General features: G+C 46.9%; 1 pseudogene; it reads right to left on the bottom strand.

The window, feature by feature from the left end:
- Window positions 1-2,727: 2,727 nt before the first annotated feature.
- On the bottom strand, window positions 2,728-4,399 carry LOC133046522 (phosphoglycerate kinase 1-like; annotated as a pseudogene).
- Window positions 4,400-12,262: the final 7,863 nt, after the last annotated feature.

Genomic DNA, 12,262 nt, shown 5'->3' with positions numbered 1-12,262 from the left:
CAGAGGGCGGAGGGGCCGGACCTGCTCTCCGCAGGGAGAGACAGCCCAGGGGCCCTGGGAAGGATGGCGCAGAGGACACGGGCCAGTCCTGGCGCAGGGACCCCCCAGGAGGAGGGCTGCCCTGGGGAGCCCCACTTGGGCCCGGCACCCAGGCTCTCTGAGGCCGGGGGACCCATTGTCCCACCTGGGGACTCAGAGCAGCCTGTTTTAGCATGCCCTCACCCGGGTTCCTGGATCAGGGGCCTGGCAGCTCTGTGGGAGCTGAGGGTGTTTCCCGCCCCTGTTTTTGGGGGTTTTTTCCTGTCTCTGGTTTACTGAGAAGGTTGTTTAATTCTCAGAGGGGAAGATAGTTTACAGAAAGAGCAGTCTTTGTTTACACGGGGCTTCACGATTCACACAGCACTCCTGCATGCTGGCTCCGGCCAGCCCTGGAGTTGGTGGCAGGTACAGGGGTGCTGGCTTCCTGAAACCCCCCGATAACTAGGGGCAGAGCTGGGACAGTGTCCCACACTCACCTGGCTGGCGCTGGGAGACGCCAGGAGAAAAGGCAGCGAATTGGGGGCATGGAGGGGCTTTCCCGGGGTTCAGCTGGTAAAGAACCCACCTGCCAATGCAGGAGATAAAAGATGCGGGTTTGATCCCAGGGTCGGGAAGATTCCCTGGAGAAGGAGATGGCAACGGCTCCAGCATTCTTGCCTGGAGAATTCCATGGACAGAGGAGCCTGGCGGGCTGCAGTCCACAGGGTCGCAAAGCGTCGGACACGACTGAGCACGCAAGCACTTCACTTCACTTTGGTGGGGAGCGGGGTCATGGGGGCAGCCCCAGGGAGAACCCTCATCTCCTCCCAGCTCCTCAGAACACGAGGCCTTTGATCTGCCCGCCGAGGCAGCAGGCCAGCCAGCTTACCACTTCCACACCTTTGTGTACTTTCTCTTGGACCTTAAACCGCCTCATGAAAACCAATAAAGAGTGCTTAAGACTGAAAATCCCTCTGAACGGGGCACTGTGTCCCCGCACTTTGGCAGACATGGCTCGGCTCCTGCTGTGCACACACCCCTGGCTTTCCGCACCCTTGAAAATTATTTGATGAAATTTAAGAAGGCGCTGAGATAAAATTACCTACCCTGGGGCTGAGCGGTGGAATTTACTTACAGAATTAAGCGCTCCAGGCCCAGCCACGACCCAGCTCCCTGGCAGGCATGGCTCCGGGTTGGGGCAGGGACACTCTGGGAAGCCCTTCAGAGGAGGGGTCCTCACCAGGGTCACCAAGAAGCCAGGCCAGGCAAGTTCTGAGCTTGAGGGCTGCTCTGTCCTGGGACGGGAGTGGGGAGAGGCCAGGTCCGAGCTCCACTGAGAGGAGGCGTGAAACAGGTCATCCCCACGGACGCACTCGGTCCTGGTGGGGACACATGACGCTGCAGCCCCCTCTGGGCCCCAGCTGCGCTCAGAGAAGCCCAGGTGAAAGCCTGGCACCCCCCAGAGCCGCCTTCTGCTCCTAGAACCAGGTCCAGCTGCAGCACCCACTTCAGTCACTCAGTCATGTCCGGCTCTGTGCAACCCCATGGACTGCAGCACACCAGGCCTCCCTCTCCTTCACCATCTCCCGGAGTTCACTCAAACTCATGTCCACTGAGTCAGTGATGCCATCCAACCATCTCATCCTCTTCGTCCCCTTCTCCTCCTGCCCCCAATCCCTCCCAGCATCAGGGTCTTTTTAAATGAGTCAGTTCTTCTCATCAGGTGGCCAAAGTAGTGGAGCTTCGTCTTCAGCATCTGTCCTTCCAATGAATATTCAGGATTGATTTCCTTCAGGATGGACTGCTTTGATCTTCTTGAGTCCAAGGGACTCTCGGGAGTCTTCTCCAACACCACAGTTCAAAAGCATCAATTCTCCGGTGCTCAGCTTTCTTTATAGTCCAATTCTCACATCCATACATGACTACTGGAAAAACCAAACTTTGACTAGATGGACCTTTGTTAGCAAAGTAATGTCTCTGCTTTTTAATATGCTGTCTAGGATGGTCATAGCTTTTCTTTCATGAAGCAAGCATCTTTTAATTTCATGGCTACAGTCACCATCTGCAGTGATTTTGGAGCCCCCAGAAATAAGTCTGCCACTGTTTCCATTGTTTCCTCATCTCTTTCCCATGGTAAATAGATGAAGGAAGATACCATTGTCTTAGTTTTCTGAATGTTAAGCTTTAAGCCAGCTTTTTCACTCTCCTCTTTAACATTCATCAAGAGGCTCTTCAGTTCCTGTTCACTTTCTGCCATAAAGGTGATGTCATCTGCATATCTGAGGTTACTGATATTTTCCCCAGCAATCTTGATTCCAGCTTCTGCTTCATCCAGCCTGGCGTTCACATGATGTACTCTGCATAGAAGTTAAATAAGCAGGCTGACAATATACAGACTTGACGGACTCCTTTCCCAATTTGGAAGCAGTCTGTTGTTCCATGTCCAGTTCTAGCTGTTGCTTCTTGACCTGCATACAGATTTCTCAGGAGGCAGGTAAGGTGGTCTGGTATTCCCATCTTTTTAAGAATTTTCCACAGTTCATTGTGATTCACACAAAGTCTTTGGCATAGTCAATAAAGCAGAAGTAGATGTTTTTCTGGAATTCTCTTGCTATTTCTTTCTTTTTTTTTTTTTCCCGTTTCAATGGATCTTTTTATTTATTTAATATACCACCAACTTCATCTCCCTCCATACCAATAATTGGAATTTTATCTTGTTTCCATGCTGAGTAGTGAAACAATGACAAAGCTAATCAGAATAAGCTACTTCAGAAAGAGAACTAAGCTAACACAGCCCACTTTCTTTAACAGGCATAATATAAATATATGTACTCTAGAATGCACAACGGTTTAGTCTCTAAGAAACTCAAATGGGATCTTGAAGAATGTAGGCAATTCCCAGGTACAGCAAAGATGAGCTGAGATGTTCTGCAACTGTTTGAGGGTTCCTGGCACTACATCTCTTGGCCACTAGCTGATTATTGACAAGGGGGAAGACATTAGCTAATGCCAAGTGGAGATGCAGACAATGCTATATTGACTTAGGGGCTATGCACAGGAACCAGAAGGCAGAAAAGTACTAACCACTGCTGAGAGCATCCACTCCAGGAAGGACTTTACCTTCCAGGAGCTCTAAACTGGCGCCACCCCCAGTGCTCACATGACTGACTTTATCCTCCGTGTTCCATTTGGCGCAACAAGTTGCAGTGTCTCCACCACCTATGATGGTGATGCAGCCCCTGGAAGTGGCTTTCACCACCTCATCCGTAAGGGCTTTGGATCCTCGGGCAAAAGCTTCTCATTCAAATACACCCACAGGTCCATTCCACATGATCTGCTTAGCCCGAGCAACAGCCTCAGCATACTTCTTACTGCTCTCAGGACCACAATCCAAGCCCATCCAGCCAGCAGGTATGCCAGAGGCCACAGTGGCTTGGCCAGTCTTGGCATTCTCATCAAACTTATCAGCAGTGACAAAGTCAACAGGCAAAGTAATCTTCACGCCATTCTTGTCAGCTTTGGACATCAGGTCTTTGACAATCTTGGATCCCTCTTCATCAAACAGAGAAGTGCCAATCTCCATGTTGTTGAGCACCTTAAGGAAGGTAAAGGCCATTCCACCACCGATAATCATTTCATTGACTTTGTCCAGCATATTATTGATCAGCTGGATCTTGTCTGCAACTTTAGCTCCGCCCAGGATGGCCAGGAAGGGTCACTCGGGGCTCTCCAAGGCCTTGGCAAAGTAGTTCAGCTCCTTCTTCATCAAAAAACCTCTAGCCTTCTTTGGCAGATTTACTCCTACCATGGAGCTCTGGGCTCGGTGAGCAGTGCCAAAAGCATCGTTGACATAAACATCCCCTAGCTTAGAAAGTGAAGCTCGGAAGGCTTCTATTTTGGTTGGTTCAGCTTTAACCTTGTTCCCAGAAGCATCTTTTCCCTTCCTTTCTTCCTCCACATGAAAACAAAGGTTCTCCAGCAAGATGACAGACCCAGCAGCTGGGTCAGCACAAACCTTCTCCACGTCTGGGCCCACATAGTCCTTCAAGAACAAAACATCCCTGCCCAGCAGAGATTTGAGTTCTACAGCAACTGGCTGCAAGGAGTACTTATCAGGCATGGGGACACCATCAGGCTGGCCCAGGTGGCTCATAAGAACAACTGACTTGGCTCCATTGTCCAAGCAGTATTTGATGCTTGGAACAGCAGCCTTGATCCTCTGGTTGTTTGTTATCTGGTTGTTCTTCATAGGAACATTGAAGTCTACTCTCATGACGACCCACTTCCCCTTCACATCCAGCTTGTCCAGAGTCAGCTTGTTAGAAAGCGACATCTTGGCAATTCAGCTGCAGCGAGAGGCCAGCGGAAGAGACAGCGACAGATTGAGCTCTCTTGCTATTTCTATGAACCAGCGGATGTTGGTAATTTGATCTCTGGTTCCTCTGCCTTTTCTAAATCCAGCTTGAACATCTGGAAGTTCTCAGTTCATGTACTGTTGAAGCCTAACTTGGAGAATTTTGAGGATTACTTTGATAACATGTGAGATGAGTGCAATTGTGCAGCAGTTTGAACATTGTTTGGCACTGCCTTTCTTTGGGATTGGAATGAAAACTGACCTTTTCCAGTGCTGTGGCCACTGCTGAGTTTTCCAAATTTGCTGACATATTGAGTGCTGGATCTGAATGGCAGAGTGGAAGGACATGTATTCATCTTCTCCTGCAAGAACTCCAGAATGGCAACTAACCACTGAACACCATCAACAGGAGAATAATGGATCCTACCAAAAGATACACCTGTCCAAGGGCAAAAGAGAAGCCCCAACAAGTTGGTAGGAGGGATGAAATCACATTTAGAATGAAACCCATTCCCACCAGAAACGCTGGGAGGGCTCAAACAAAACCTTGTGCATACCAGGACCTAGAGACCCCACAGAGACTGAGCCAGACCTGCCTGTGAGTGTCTGAGTGTCTCCTGCAGAGGCACGGGGGGTCAGCAGTGGCCAGCGACGGGGACAGGGGCTCTGGCTGCAGCAGAACTGGGAGGCACGGCATGTGGCATAAGTCCTCTTAGAGTAGATTGCCATTATTCCCACCATAGAGCCACTGAGCAGACGACCCACAAACTGCAGAACAACTATACCAAAGAAGTTCTCACACTTACAAAGCTCTAGGACACACAACAGGCTTCCCAACCAGGGGACCCAGCGAAGCGACTGAGAACCCCCAGGGAGTGTGACTTTGGAGGCCAGTGGGGTTTGCTCACAGAACTTCCTCAGGACTGGGGAAGCAGACTCTGGAGGGCACGAGCCAATGCGTGTGTGCACCAGGAGAAAGGAGCAGTGACCCCACAGAGACCGAGACGGGCTTCCTGTGAGTGTCCAGGAGTCCCCGGCGGAGGCGTGGGCCTGCAGTGGCCGCTGCAGGGCCAGGGCACTGAATACAACAGTGCAGCCCTAAGTCATTCTGCGGGAGGTTGCCATTACGGCCTCCCCCCACTCCCCCCCCCCCGCCCCGCGCCGGTACATTCTTGGGCCTCAGGCCAAACTTCTGGGAGAGAACACAGCCCCACCCGTCAACAGAAAACTGGATTAAAGGTTTATTGAGCAGGGTCCAGCATGTCAGAGCAAGACCAGGATTCCCCCACAGCCAGTCCCTCCACTCAGAGAGCTGCCAGGAGCCTCTTATCCTCATCCATCAGCTACACACATTCAGTTCAGTTGCTCAGTCGTGTCCGACTCTTTGCGACACCAGGGACTGCAGCACGCCAGGCCTCCCTGTCCATCACCAACTCCCAGAGCTTGCTCAAACTCATGTCCACTGAGTCAGTGATGCCATCCAACCATTTCATCCTCTGTCGTCCCCTTCTCCTCCCGCCCTCAATCTTTCCCAGCATCAGGGTCTTTTCCAATGAGTCAGCTCTTCTCATCAGGTGGCCAAAATATCAGAGTTTCAACTTCAACATCAGTCCTTCCAATGAATATTGAGGATTGATTTCCTTCAGGATGGACTTGTTTGATGTCCTTGCAGTCCAACGGACTCTTAAGAGTCTTCTCCACTGGGAAGACCCAGAGGAATCGGGTGGAGAGGGAGGTGGGAGGGGGGATCGGGATGGAGAATACATGTAAATCCATGGCTGATTCATGTCAATGTATGACAAAACCCACTGAAATGTTGTGAAGTAATTAGCCTCCAACTAAAAAAAAAAAAAAAAAAGAGTCTTCTCCAACACCACAGTTCAAAAGCATCAGTTCTTTGGCACTCAGCTTTCTTTATGGTCCAACTCTCACATCCATACACAACCACTGGAAAAACTGTAGCTTTGACTATAGGGACCTTTCTTGCCCAGTATGTCTCTGCTTTTTAATATGCTATCTAGGTTGGTCATAGCTTTTCTTCAAAGGAGTGTCTTTTAATTTCTTGGCTGCAGTCACCATCTGCAGTGATTTTGGAGCCCAGGAAAATAAAGTCTGTCACTGTTTCCACTGTTTCCCCATCTATTTGCCTTGAAGTGATGGGACTGGATGCCATGATCTTAGTTTTCTGAATATTGAGTTTTAGGCCAACTTTTTCACTCTCCTCTTTCACTTTCATTAAAAGGCTCTTTAGTTCTTCTTCACTTTCTACCATAAGGGTGGTGTCATCTGTGTATCTGAGGTTATTGATATTTCTTCCAGCAGTCTTGACTCCAGCTTGTGCTTCATACAGCACAGCATTTTGCATGATGTACTCTGCATATAAATTAAATAAGGTGGTCTGGTATTCCCATCTCTTTAAGAATTTTCCACAGTTTGTTGTGATCCACACAGTCGAAGTCTTTGGCATAGTCAGTAAAGCAGAAGTAGATGTTTTTCTGGAACTCTCTTGCTTTCTTGATGATCCAATGGATGTTGGTAATTTGATTTCTAGTTCCTCTGCCTTTTCTAAATCCAGCTTGAATATCTGGAAGTTCTCAGTTGAGATACTGTTAAAGCCTGGCTTGCAGAATTTTGAGCATTACTTTGCTAGCATGTGAGATGAGTGCAATTGTGTGGTAGTTTGAGCATTCTTTGGCATTGCCTTTCCTTGGGATTGGAGTGAAAACTGACCTTTTCCAGTCCTGTGGCCTCTGCTGAGTTTTCCAAATTTGCTGGTGTGTTGAGTGCAGCACGTCCACAGCATCATCTTTCAGGATCTGAAAGAGCTCAGCCGGAATCCCATCACCTCCACTAGCTTTCCTTATATGGATGCATCCTAAGGCCCACTTGACTTCACACTCCGGGATGTCTGGCTCTAGGTGGGTGATTGCACCATCATGGTTATCTGGGTCGTGAAGATCTTTTTTGTACAGTTCTTCTGTGTATTCTTGACACCTCTTCTTAATATCTTCTGCTTCTGTTAGGTCTGTAGCATTTCTGTCCTTTATTTTGCCAGTCTTTGCATGAAATGTTCCTTTGGTATCTCTAATTTTCTTGAAGAGATCTCTAGTCTTTCCCATTCTGTTGTTTTCCTCTATTTCTTTGCATTGATCGCTGAGGAAGGCTTTCTTATCTCTCCTTGCTCTTCTTTGGAACTCTGCATTCAAATGGGTGTATCTTTCCTCTTCTTCTTTGCCTTTAGCTTCTCTTCTTTTCTCAGCTATTTGTAAGGCCTCCTCAGACAACCATTTTGCCTTTCTTTTTCTTGGGGATGGTCTTGAGTACTGTCTCCTGTATAATGTCATGAACCTCTATCCATAGTTCTCCAGGGACTCTGTCTATCAGATCTAATCCCTTGAATCTATGTGTGACTTCCACTGTATAATCATAAGGGATTTGATTTAGGTCATACCTGAATGGTCTCTGGTTCCTCTGCCTTTTCTAAAACCACCTTGAATATCTGGAAGTTCACGGTTCATGTATTGCTTAAGCCTGGCTTGGAGAATTTTGAGCATTACTTTCCTAGCGTGTGAGATGAGTGCAATTGTGTGGTGCTTTGAGCATTCTTTGGGATTGCCTTTCTTTGGGATTGGAGTGAAAACTGACCTTTTCCAGTCCTGTGGCCACTGCTGAGTTTTCCAAATTTGCTGGCATATTGATTGCAGCACTTTCACAGCATCATCTTTCAGGATTTGAAATAGCTCAGCTGGAATTCCATCACCTCCACTAGCTTTGTTCATAGTGATGCTTCCTAAGGCCCACTTGACTTCACATTCCAGGTTGTCTGGCTCTAGGTGAGTGATCACACCATCGTGATTATCTGGGTTGTGAAGATCTTTTTTGTACAGTTCTTCTGTGTATTCTTGACACCTCTTCTTAATATCTTCTGCTTCTGTTAGGTCCTTACCATTTCTGTCCTTTATTGAGCCCATCATTGCATGAAATGTTCCCTTGATATCTCTAATTTTCTTGAAGAGATCTCTAGTCTTTCCCATTCTGTTGTTTTCCTCTATTTCTTTGCACTGATCACTGAGGAAGGCTTTCTTATCTCTCCTGGCTATTCTTTGGAACTCTGCATTCAAATGGGTGTATCTTTCCTTTTCTCCTTTGTTTTTCATTTCTCTTCTTTTCACAGCTATTTGTAAGGCCTCCTCAGACAACCGTTTTGCCTTTTTGCATTTCTTTTCCATGGGGATGGTCTTGATCCCTGTCTCCTGTACAATGTCACAAACCTCCGTCCATAGTTCATCAGGCACTGTGTCTGTCAGATCTAGTCCTTTAAATCTATTTCTCACTTCCACTGTATAGTCATAAGGGATTTGATTTAGGTCATACCTGAATGGTCTAGTGGTTTTCCCTACTTTCTTCAATTTAAGTCTGAATTTGGCAAAAAGGAGTTCATGATCTGAGCCACAGTCAGCTCCTGGTCTTGTTTTTGCTGACTGTATAGAACTTCTCCATCTTTGGCTGCAAAGCATGTAATCAATCTGATTTCGGTGTTGACCATCTGGTGATGTCCATGTGTAGAGTCTTCTCTTGTGTTGTTGGAAGAGTGTGTTTGCTATGACCAGTGCATTCTCTTGGCAGAACTCTATTAGCCTTTGCCCTGCTTCATTCCATACTCCAAGGCCAAATTTGCCAGTTACTCCAGGTGTTTCTTGATTTCCTACTTTTGCATTCCAGTCCCCTATAATGAAAAGGACATCTTTTTTGGGTGTTAGTGCTAAAAGGTCTTGTAGGTCTTCATAGAACCGTTCAACTTCAGCTTTTCAGCATTACTGGTTGGAGCATAGGCTTGGATTACCGTGATATTGAATGGTTTGCCTTGGAAATGAACAGCGATCATCTGTCATTTTTGAGATTGCATCCAAGTACTGCATTTTGGACTCTTTTGTTGACCATGATGACTACTCCATTTCTTCTAAGGGATTCCTGCCTACAGTAGTGGATATAATGGTCATCTGAGTTAAATTCACCCATTCCAGTCCATTTTAGTTCGCTGATTCCTAGAATGTCAACATTCACTCTTGCCATCTCCTGTTTGACCACTTCCAATTTGCCTTGATTCATGTACCTAACATTCCAGGTTCCTATGCAATATTGCTCTTTACAGCATCAGACTTTGCTTCTATCACCAGTCACATCCACAATTGGGCATTGTTTTTGCTTTGGCTCCATCCCTTCATTTTTTCTGGAGTTATTTCTCCACTGATCTCCAGTAGCATATTGGGTACCTACCAACCTGGAGAGTTCCTCTTTCAGTATCCTATCATTTTCCCTTTTCATACTGTTCATGGAGTTCTCAAGGCAAGCATACTGAAGAGGTTTGCAATTCCCTTCTCCAGTGGAGAAGATCAAATTGCCAACATCCACTGGATCATCGAAAAAGCAAGAGAGTTCCAGAAAAACATCTATTTCTGCTTTATTGACTATGCCAAAGCCTTTGACTGTGTGAATCACAATAAACTGGAAAATTCTGAAAGAGATGGGAATACCAGACCACCTGGCCTGCCTCTTGAGAAACCTATATGCAGGTCAGGAAGCAACAGTTAGAACTGGATATGGAACAACAGACTGGTTCCAAATAGGAAAAGGAGTACATCAAGGCTGTATATTGTCACCCTGCTTATTTAACTTATATGCAGAGTACATCATGAGAAACGCTGGGCTGGAAGAAGCACAGCTGGAATCAAGATTGCCAAAAGAAATATGAATAACCTCAGATCTGCAGATGACACCATCCTGATAGCAGAAAGTGAAGAAGAACTAAAGAGCCTCTTGATGAAAGTGAAAGAGGAGAGTGTAACAGTTGGCTTCAAGTTCAACATTCAGAAAACTAAGACCATGGCATCCGGTCCCATCACTTCATGGCAAATAGGTGGGGAAATAGTGGAAACAGTGTCACTTTATTTTTTCAGGCTCCAAAATCACTGCAGATGGTGATTGCAGCCATGAAATTAAAAGACGCTTACTCCTTGGAAGGAAAGTTATGACCAACCTAGACAGCATATTAAAAAGCAGAGACATTACTTTGCCAACAAAGGTCCATCTAGTCGAGGCTATGGCTTTTCCTGTGGTCACGTATGGATGTGAGAGTTGGACTGTGAGGAAAGCTGAGCACCAAAGAATTGATGCGTTTGAACTGTAGTGTTGGAGAAGACTCTTGAGAGTCCCTTGGACTGCAAGGAGATCCAACCAGTCCATCCTAAATAAGATCAGTCCTGGGCGTTCATTGGAAGGACTGATGCTGAAGCTGAAACTCCAGTACTTTGGCCACCTCATGTGAAGAGTCGACTCATTGGAAAAGACCGTGATGCTGGGAGGGATGGGGGGCAGGAGGAGAAGGGGACGACAGAGGATGAGATGGCTGGATGGCATCACCGACTCGATGAACATGAGTTTGAGTAAACTCCGGGAGTTGGTGATAGACAGGGAGGCCTGGCGTGCTGCGATTCATGGGGTCACAAAGATTCAGACACGACTGAGCGACTGAACTGACTGACTGACTGGTCTAGTGGTTTTCCCTACTTTCTTCAATTCAAGTTTGAATTTTGCAATAAGGAGTTCATTACCTGAACCACAGTTAGCTCCTGGTCTTGTTTTTGCTGTCTGTGTAGAGCTTCTCCATCTTTGGCTGCAAAGAATATAATCAATGTGAATTCAGTTTTGACCATCTGGTGATGTCCGTGTGTGGAGTCTTCTCTTGTGCTGTTGGACGAGGGTGTTTCCTATGACCAGTGTGTTCTTTTGGCAAACTCTGTTAGCCTTTGCCCTGCTTCATCCCATACTCCAAGGTCAAATTTACCTGTTATTCCAGGTATTTTTTGACTTCCTACTTTTGCATTCCAGTCCCATATAATGAAAAGAACATCTTTTTTTCAGTGTTAGTTCTAGAAGGTCTTACAGGTCTTCATTAACTGTTCAACTTCAGCTTCTTCAGCATTACTGGTTGGAGTATAAACTTGGATTACTGTGATATTGAAGGGTTTGACTTGGAAACGAATAGACATCATTCTGTTGTTTTTGAGACTGCAACCAAGTACTGCATTTCAGACTCTTTGGTTGGCCATGAGGGGTACTCCATTTTTTCTAAGGGATTCCTGCCCACAGTAGTAGATATAACGGTCATCTGAGTTAAATTTGCCCATTCCAGCCCATTTTAGTTCACTAATTTCTGGAGTGTCGACGTTCACTCTTGCCATCTCCTGTTTGACCACTTCCAATTTGCCTTGATTCTTGGCTCTTACATTCCAGGTTCCTACGCAATATTGCTCTTTACAGCGTCGGACTTGTCTTCCATCACCAGTCACATCCACAACTGGGTATTGTTTTCACTTTGGCTCCATCCCTTCATTCTTTCTGGAGTTATTTCTCCCCTCTTCTCCAGGAGCATATTGGGCACCTACTGACCTGGGGAGTTCCTCCTTCAGTGTCCTATCTTTTTGGCTTCTCATACTGTTCATGGGGTTCATCTATACACATAGACATCATCTATGTCACCCCTGGAGGGTCTCCAAGCATTTCTGCCCACAGGCCCGGCTCTGATCCTCCCTGGAAGGAGTCACCAACATGCTGGCCTCAGATGAGCTTTCTTTGTAAAGTTTTTGTTTATTCTTTTCCTTTTTGGCTGCACTGGGTCTTTGTTTCGTTGTGCAGTCTTTCTCTAGCTGTGGTGCATGGGCTTCTCACGGTGGGGGCTTCTCTTGTTGCAGAGCGTGGGGTCTAGGAACAAGAGCTTAGTTGCCCCATGGCAGGTGGGATCTTCCTGGACCAGGGATCGAACCCATGTCCCCTGCACTGGCAGACAGAGTCTTAACCACTGGACCACCAGGACAGCCACCGCGAGATCCA

Source organism: Dama dama, chromosome 25 (assembly GCF_033118175.1).
Source record: "Dama dama isolate Ldn47 chromosome 25, ASM3311817v1, whole genome shotgun sequence".
In the NCBI taxonomy this organism is placed as follows: Eukaryota; Metazoa; Chordata; class Mammalia; order Artiodactyla; family Cervidae; genus Dama; species Dama dama.
Note: the sequence above shows the minus strand (reverse complement) of the source record. Positions and strands in the feature narration are given on the sequence as shown.